The 9,485-nt window shown below is 55.5% G+C and overlaps 1 pseudogene; it reads left to right on the top strand.

Annotated features, from left to right (window-relative positions):
- Positions 1 to 1,689: 1,689 nt before the first annotated feature.
- On the top strand, positions 1,690 to 4,417 carry LOC149325947 (uncharacterized; annotated as a pseudogene).
- The last annotated feature ends 5,068 nt before the right edge of the window (positions 4,418 to 9,485 follow it).

Genomic DNA, 9,485 nt, shown 5'->3' with positions numbered 1-9,485 from the left:
AAGCCAGACGCCGGTGGCGTGCGAGCTGGCAGGGAGTCTGTTCCAGCATCCAGAGAACCAGCCACTCGGCCAAGGCCTGGCGCATACTGAAGGCTCTGGTCCACCCAGGGATGCCCAGGCAACTCATCCTGGCCATCGCCATCTCGAGGGCGATCAGTGCCATGGACCTGGCTGAGCTGATGGCCGATCAACTCTATACCCCTGGTGCACCAACCACCAGCCCTCCTGCAGGTCCTCCAGCTCTACACGGTCCCAGCACCCCCGCAGTAACCCCAGACGTACTGGTCCAAATCACGGTCCAGTGCCATGCTGCCATCACTGCCCACGAGCTGCAGGTGGTCTTGGAGCGGTCACGGAGGCAGACGGCTCCGGGGGCGGACGGCATTAGCCACCAGATGCTCCGCAGCCTGGACACCATGGAGAGGGCTCGCCTCACTGAGTCCCTTAACATCATCTGGGACACGTCCACCCTCCCCGAGAACTGGCTCACTGCCGTGGTCGTCTCCATCTTCAAGCCACGGAAGTCCAGCTGCCTCCCATCCTCCTACAGGCCAGTATCTCTGACATCCGCGGCCGGCAGAACCATGGAGGCAGTTTCCCCGCCCCGCCTCACCTGGATTGTCCGGGTGACCAACTTTCTTCCCGAGCAGTTAACGGGCTTCAGGCGGGGCTGATGTACAGCGGACTCCATAGCCGACCTGGGTTCCACCCCGGAGGATGCCCGGCACGATGGGGATGCCATCATGCTGATCCTGCTGGACCTCCAGACGGCCTTCGACACGCTGCCACATAGCGTCATCGTTGAGGCCCTGTGCCGCCTGGTTGTCACCGGGCCAGTCCTGGCGTTTGTCCGGGCCTTCCTCCAGGGCCGCACCTTCCGGGTTAGTGTTGGTGGGCAGCTCAGCACGTCATCGCCTGTTGGAGCTAGGGTCCAACAGGGGTCAGTGCTGAGCCCTTTCCTGTTTAGCCTGGCCATGGCCGGGCTGCCAGCCCCCCTCAGATCCAGGTCCCCCCACCAAGTGAGGTGCTCTGTGTATGCTGACGACGTGGCATTCTGGGTGAGGGGTTCGCCTAGAAGGATCCGTTCCATGCGTACCACCCTCCAGAGGGCCCTGGACGCTGCACAGGCCTACCTGACTTCCATCGGCCTCAAGGTGTCACCGTCCAAGACGGAGGCCCTGCTGCACAACCCCAGAGGACTCCGGGCAAGGATCACCGCCCACCGGCTAGGCGGGGGCGAGCTCACATGGAGGGTCAAGGTGAAGTACCTCTGGCCTACAGATCGACCGTCGTCTCACCTGACTACCTGATTTGAAGACCCTCCTGCCTCGCCTGCAACAAATTGGCCAGGCAGTCCAGCGCCTCCAGGCCAGAGGTAACGGCTGCTCCCCATCCTGGGCCCTCCGCCTCTACGAACCAGCTGCCACTTTCCTCGTGACGTATGCCCTCCCATTGGTCACTCTGCTGCCCGCCCGCTTGAGGTCTCTGGAGCTCGGCCACCGCGCTGTCCTGCGGCAATGCCTAGGCCTCTCCCGTAGCTCCTTCATCGCTGCCAGCCACACTGAGGCAGGGACTTGGCCAATCTCCCTCCTCCTCCTACAGACGGGACTCCGGCATGTCGATAGACTATACCATGCACCGGACCGTGGGGCCCTCCTGTCTCGGCTCTGCCATGAACCGGCCTCCCGTATGGGGCTGCTGTGGAGCACCTTCCATCGTCTCTTCGGTCCCCTTGCGGCCCAGGCACCAACCCCACCTCCTCCAACACGGCCACCGCTCCCCATCTCGGTGGACATCAAGGACTGCAGCAAGCGCTGAACTCCTGCTGCCGCCCTGCGGCAGTCAGTCGCCACCCTGCTGCAAAAATTCCTGGAAGAACGCCTCCAGGTGTACACAGATGGCTCGGTCCTCCCGTCCACAGGCCAAGCGGCCGCAGCCTGTGTGGCACAGGCCTTGAGTGCAGGACTGTCGTGTCGCCTGGGGTTCTCGGCCAGTTCCACGGCTGCAGAGCTCCTCCTCCTGATGCCCAGGCAGCAGCCTGCAGTCATCCTGACTGACTCGAGAGCGGCCCTCCTGCTCCTGCGGCGGACCCAGGCCACACAGCACACAGTGGGCACCCTCACGGCCCGCCTGATGGCCATCCAGGATGCGGGCCCTCCAGTCTCTCTCTAGTGGTTGCCATCGCATGTAGCCATTGCCGGCAACGAAGCTGCAGACCAGCTGGCTGGGGCTGCCCACATCAACGGCTCCCCGATCTCATCGGCAGTCGTCCAGCTGGACTTCGCCCGCCCTGCCCTCCGGCAGGCCGTACGGGCCCTCCACCCGGATCCTCGCGTGGCCTCAGGTGACCGCTTCCTGAGGGTGCCTGACAGCCTGCCACGGAGGGAGCTGACCCTGCTCCTGCGACTGCGAACGGGCTGCTCCTGGACACAGGCCCACCTGCACCGCCAAGACAGAGCCCCCTCTTTAGCCTGCTCCTCCTGCGGTGCCGATGAGACCCTGGGCCACCTGCTCTCTGCCTGCCCGTCCCTAGAGGCAGCCCGCAGAACCCTGGCAGTAGGCTACCATAGCCTCGGCCTGCCTGCCTACTCGGTCCAAGACCTGCATCCTGGACGCAGCCAGACCCAGGCCTTCCGGCGGCTGCTGGAATTCGTGCAGACAACTGGCCTGGCCTGGTCGCCTAACAGTTGGTTCCTACCCCAGTGGGCCCTTAAGTCGACTTCCACTCTAGAGCCCCAACCATCCCCCCCTGCGCCAACCCCTGCGCGGGGGGGATCAATATCCCCCCCCCCCGTGCGAGCTGCATAGGGTCCACCCAAGACCGGTCCATCTGACATGGAGCCAATGACTGGACTGCTGCGGCCTGACCCAAGATGCCCAGAGTCATGGTGAGCACGTCCACTGCAAGCGCGTCGCAAGTGAATCCCCCCCCCCATCCCCACTCCCCTACCCCGCTCCAAGTAGTGCCCCCACGATGAGGGTGGCAGAAGCCGAGCACAGTCCCCCCACGTAACCACAATAATAATTTATGAAGATGGAGATCATAACGACCTAGGCATCTACCGACACATATCAGTGTTAAGCATTGTCAGCACTGTATTTGAGAAAGTAATATCAGTGCGGCCACAAAACCTTCTGCATGGAAATAATATAATTATGGTTTCACAACATGGTTTCAGAGCTGAAAGGTCAACGGCGACTGCAGTGATGGAACTTACGCAGACTATTTGCTCTTGATTACACAACGGTAACATAGCAGTAGTTATATTATTAGACCTTAAAAATGCTTTCGACACCATAGCGCATTAAATTTTCATAGACAAATTACAGCAGTATGGATTTAGAGGAAGAACTCTTGGTTTTTTCGCTACCTATTTAAAGAGCCGTCAACAGTACGTTCGTATAAACGAAATTCGATCTTCACGCCTAAGAGTTCTAATAGGAGTACCTCAGGGTTCCGTTCTGGGGCTAATTCTGTTTACTATTTACCTTAATGAGTTGCTCTCAATTATGCGGGAATCTAGAACAGTCATGTATGCTGATGATACTGCACTCGTTTTTTCTGGGAAAACACTGGAACAGATAGGTAACATCGTGAACGAAGAGCTAGTAAACTTGTCAGTGTGGCTAAGGGCAAATAGCTTAAGGCTTCACACCTTTAAAAGAAAGTACAGTCTTTGTCAAAAGTAACCGGGCTGCAAGGTTTGCTTCTAGCTTGTATAGTGGAGCCCTTGTCGCTTTCCTAAAGATCGAAAGGTGTTGTAAGGTGAGAAGACCCACAGTCCTTACCTTTAACGACCATTTGAGCTTCAGGGAAGCTATAAGGGCTCCACTGTATGAGCTAGAAGCAAACCATGCAGCCTGGTTACTTTTGACAAAGACTGTACATAGTGTTTCGCCCTGCATACTGGCATATTGAGACGCATTTTCTGAAAATTTCTTTCGACAATTCTTTGTTGGAAGAAGTTGGCACTATAAAACATCTAGGCATTGTTTTGGATTACAACCTGAACTGGAAACCACACATTGCACATGTGCGTTCCAAGTTAGCTTCATCATGTTATGCTCTACTCAGAAGTAGAGCACACTTTGACAAAACTGTCCTGAAAATCATTTACTACTCCATATTTCATTGTCACCCCGCTTATTGTTGCAACTCATGGGGCTCTACCTTTAAAACCTAATTGGATCCCGTTATAAGCCTTCAAAAACGGGCGATACGTACTATGACATTCTTTCGTTCGTCCTGTCTCGTCTACCTTCGTCCCTGTCTTTTTAGCCGCTGGAATGTATCACAATAGTACTACCAACCAACTAGCCCAACTTTCTACGCTTAATGACATTCTCCAACCGGCACCAACCAAGCCGTCCGCTTTATCCACGACTTAAAATGCTTCATGCTTGTGTTTCAGGTTGAGGTGTCGTGTACAGTGCACAGCATTATATCCAACAACTACGCCCTCTGTCGTGTCCGGTCGCTGTGTTGAATGCAGCGAAAGACGCACACGGTACTTTAAGACTTTGTTTATTTAAAGCTGATGAGGGTGCGACCAGCGTCGACCGAGGCAGGAGCCGAACTGGCCGCCCGAAGAAAGGAGGGAGCGGAGAAGCGTCCACGGGAGGGAGTGGCTTCCCAGAACAGGAGGAGGGTGCGGGGGCGCACCGTGGGGGGGCATCTGGCGACAGCGTGCGACGAGGGGCAAGTGGTCGTTAGGAGGAGGATGCGAGTGGTCGTTAGGAGGAGGATGCGAGTGGTCGTTAGGAGGACGATGCGGGGGCGCACACACACAAAAGCAATAAGGGGACACAACACTTCCTTCCCCCTTAGAAAGTTGCCTGGTATCGTGCAGGGGGTCGGCGCTCACGCGTGGAGGCGCGCTGGCTTTGTGCGCTCGGGAGAGAAACACTTGTAGGCTGGCTGTTGTTCGCTGTGTCTTCTAGGTCTGTCCTGGGCGAAGTCTCTTCTTCCGGGAAGAGGTGCCAGGCTATGTGGGAAGATGGTGCACGTGTTCTCTCCGCTGGCGGACAGCTCTCCGACGGCGTCGTAAATCTACGCAGCTGGTTGAGATGTCGGCGTGCTACTGTGCCATGTATGTTGACGAGCCAAGAGCGCAGGCCTATGCGTCTGACAATTGTAGCTTCCTCCCAGCGTGGCTTTTTCAGAAACTGTCGGGCGAGGACGCGCTGCCCGTCATTAAGCGTGCCGCAGCGCGGAATTGCTTTTTCTTCCCGGAACGTCTCTGCCTTTGGCTCGGGGAGGATGGCTGTGAGCTGGGTTCGCATTTCACGCTCGAACATCATTTTCGAGGGGGTCTCGCCTGTTGTGCTCTGAACCGTCGTGTGCTGCTTGAAGAGAAAGCGCGCAAGGCGGCGCTGCAGCGAGCCTGTCTGATCTCTTTCAAGGGCGCGTTTTAGCTCGGCTACGTAGCGCTCGGCTTGTCCGTTTGTCGCTGGGTGGTAGGGGGCCGATGTAACTGATGAGATCCCGTTGTCGCGATAAAACTTGAGGATCTCCGCAGACACAAACGGTGTTCCGTTGTCCGACACTACCTTGCGCGGCAGGCCGAACGTTGCAAATAGTGATCGGAGGTTGTCAATGACTGCTGCCGAAGTCGTCTGTCCCATTTGCCTTATCTCAAGCCACTTTGTGTAGGCATCTACGACCACAAGGAAAGTGCAGCCCTCAATTGGTCCTGCAAAATCAATGTGCAGTGTGTGCCATGGTGTGTCTGGCTTTTCCCATTCTGGGACAGGAGCTTTCGACGGGGCGCTCCGGCTGCTCTGGCAAGGCTTGCATTCTCGCACCACTGTTTCGATGTCGTTGTCAATGCCAGGCCACCACATGTAGCTTCTGGCACACTTTTTCATTGCAACGATGCCCCGATGTCCGGCGTGGATGAGAGACATAGCTTGTGCGCGTAGTTCTCTCGGCATCACAACTCGGGACCCAAATATGATGCAGCCGCGATGGGTGCTCAACTCTGTAGCTCGCCTGCGGTAAGCGTCGAAGTTGTCCCCTTTGAGTTTATGCACGTTGCCTTGTTGAACAGCTGTGTAAACTAGCCGGAGAGCTGCGCACTTCTGCGTAGATGCTGCAACTGTGCCTGCTGTAAGCGGAGGTTCTGGCAGTGCTTCGAACATCAGAACGTCTCCTGGTGGAAATGGTTCGTCAACAGTTGCGTCTAGTGGCAGACTGCTTAGCGCATCGGCGTTTTGATGTTTACTCCCATTGCGGTAGACCAGAGCGTAGTCGTACGCTGAGAGTTTGATGCACCAACGTGTCATTCGCGGAGACAAAGTTGGTGGCATAGGCCTTTGTGGTCCCAGAATGCCCAATAGCGGTCGGTGATCGGTTATAAAGGTCACCTTCCGGCCGGCAATGTACTGGTGAAAATGTGTCGCCGCGTAGACGATGGCTAGCCCTTCTTTGTCAAGTTGCGCGTAGTTGCGTTCTGCTTGCGACAACGTACGTGAGGCGAAGGCGATGGGAGCTTCCCTTCCTTGCTCGTCAGTTTGCGATAGAACCGCGCCGACTCCGTACGGTGATGCGTCGCAAGCCAAAAGCAGAGGCTTCCTTTCGTCGTAGTGGCGGAGGACTGTACATCTTCGAATCAGGTCTTTCAGGGCATCGAATGACTGCTGATGGCGTGGCGACCATGTCCATGTCACATCTTTCCGAAGGAGTTGGTATAAGTCGTTGGCCACGGTAGCTCTTTGTTCCAAGAACCGGTCGTAGAACGTCAAGAGTCCGAGAAAAGCCTGTAGCTCCTGCTTGTTTGTTGGAGCTCGTGCTTCTGTGATCGCTCGCACTTTGTCCTCGGTAGGGTGAATGCCTTCCGCATCAATTCGGTGTCCCAGAAATTGCACCTCTGGCACCGCAAAACAGCACTTCGATTTGCTTATGCACAAATTAGCGTTTGCTAGCCTTTCGAGAACGAGCTCTAGGCGCACTGCATGCTCTTCAGTGGAAGTGCCACTGATGATGACATCGTCAAGGTAGACACAAACTCCTGGGATGCCCTGAAGCACTGTCTCCATGAATTTTTGAAATATGGCCGGGGCTGCAGCTACGCCAAAAGGCAGTCGCTTGACTTTGTACAAGCCTTTCAGTGTGTTAATTGCCAATAATTCAGCAGTTGACTCGCTCACCTTCAGCTGCTGATACGCCTGGGTGAGGTCCAATGTGCTGAAGACTCTTGCGCCACGTAGTACACTGAATACTTCTTCAGGTGTCGGTAGCGGGTAAGAGGACGCTTTAGTCGCAAGATTGACGGTGCTCCGGTAGTCTCCGCAGAGGCGTATGGTTCCGTTCTTCTTGCGAACTACGACAAGTGGTGTGGCCCATTCTGAATGCTGCGTCGGCTCGATGACACCTTGCTGCTCCAGTTTGTCCAACTCTTTTTCAACTGAATCTCGGAGAGCAAACGGCACCGGCCTGGCCTTCAGAAATTTGGGTTGCGCGTTGTCCAACAACTCCAGTGTGACCGGGGGTCCTTCGTTTCCTGGAATCTCTTCCGAGAATACTCTTTCGTATTTCTCTTGCAGTTGCTCAACCATGTTCTGGCTCGGCGTCTGGTGTATGCCGCATATCATCACGCCTAGTGGAGAAAACCAGTTTCTCCCTAGAAGGCTTGATCCTGTGCCGTTCACAACAAGCAGAGGTAGCGTATGGGTCTGGCCGTTGTAGTTAACCTGCACGTTGGCAGAGCCCAATAGTGGCAGATTCTGTCCTGACCACGTTCGCAGGTGCGTGTCGTCTTGTTGCAGGGCGGGTGCGTCAGATGGCCATGAAGTTCGGAACGTGTCCTCACTGATCAGAGTACAGGCTGCGCCGGAGTCCACCTCGAACTTAATCAGCTGGTGATGTACGCTTACTTCTGTAAAAATCTTCGGTCGCGTGCCGAGATTCATGGTGTTCAGGTCGTACAACACAGATGGTGTTGCTGATGTTGTTCCATGGAGATCAGATAGCGGCGTATTCTCTGAGGCGTTGACGCTGTGATTAGGCTGGGAAGGTGACTTTATCTTGGCAAGTCTCCGTTTCGTAATGCATGCTCTTTCGATATGCCCTCGCTTGTGGCAAAAATTACACGTGGCTGACTGGAATCGACATCCCTGGGGGTTGTGTTGGTCGTCACACCGCCAGCAGCGCTGTGCCTTTTTGACCGATTTTACAACAACAGAAGGCTTGCGCACCTGGTTGCTTGTCTGGTGTACCGGCTCGGTGTTCCGGCGAATCCCTCTCTGCTGGTGACCGGCGCTCTCCGCTCGAACGGCGATGTCGTAAGCTTTGCTGAATGTGAGGTCCTTCTCAGCGAACAGGCGCTGCTGCAGTGACTCGTCACTCAGTCCGCACACAAATCTGTCGCGTAACATCACGTCCAAGGGAAGCATGGTGGTGTTAGCAGAAGAAGCTGCGTCTCCCTCCTGCCCGGTAGCTGTTGTCGACAGCGTTCCAAAATTGCAGTCGGCAGCGAGCTTCTTGAGCGCGGCTACGTAGGCGCTCACAGTTTCTCCTCCCAGTTGATCTCGTCGTTGGAAGCGAGCCCGGCTGTAGACCTCGGATGGTCTTGGGTCGTAGTGCTTTTGCAGCGCTTTTACGATGTCGTCGTAAGACACTGCCGCTGGTGTGCTTGGCTGAATAAGGGCGCAGACAGTATCGTAGGTCTGCTCCCCGCACAGCGTCAGCAGGTTGGCCCTCTTCAAGGCTGGGTCTGTGATGTTGTTAGCTTCAAAGTAGAACTGAAGGCGTCCAACCCACGATGACCACGATGAGCCGTTGAACTCTGGTATCTGATTGGGAAACCCTCGCGTAGCCATGGCTTGTCAATAGCGTTGCGTAGCGCGGGTCGAATCCACTTTCTCGTCGCCACTGTCGTGTCCGGTCGCTGTGTTGAATGCAGCGAAAGACGCACACGGTACTTTAAGACTTTGTTTATTTAAAGCTGATGAGGGTGCGACCAGCGTCGACCGAGGCAGGAGCCGAACTGGCCCCCCGAAGAAAGGAGGGAGCGGAGAAGCGTCCACGGGAGGGAGTGGCTTCCCAGAACAGGAGGAGGGTGCGGGGGCGCACCGTGGGGGGGCATCTGGCGACAGCGTGCGACGAGGGGCAAGTGGTCGTTAGGAGGAGGATGCGAGTGGTCGTTAGGAGGACGATGCGGGGGCGCACACACACAAAAGCAATAAGGGGACACAACACCCTCCCAATCTATTTTTTTACTATGCCTACCAGTAACACCACGAATGTTAGTAATCTCACCTTCAATCTCCCTGTAACACGCAACATTTATGGTCAACGACTACTCAGCTTTATGGTGAAAAAATTTGGAATGATATTCCGCTGGAGGGGCAAAATATCCACATACTTTGAATACTCAGTAAAAAGACTTGTTCTTAGCAGTATGTAGTAATTACATGTAGTGCTCCCAATTTTCTGTTTGTTTTGTTTTCATTTTTGTACGATGTCTGGGATGCATTTCCACTGT

This window comes from Amblyomma mixtum, chromosome 10, assembly GCF_055824585.1.
Source record: "Amblyomma mixtum isolate Tamu chromosome 10, ASM5582458v1, whole genome shotgun sequence".
In the NCBI taxonomy this organism is placed as follows: domain Eukaryota; kingdom Metazoa; phylum Arthropoda; class Arachnida; order Ixodida; family Ixodidae; genus Amblyomma; species Amblyomma mixtum.
The sequence above is the reverse complement of the archived record's forward strand: the minus strand, read 5'-3'. Positions and strand labels throughout refer to the sequence as shown.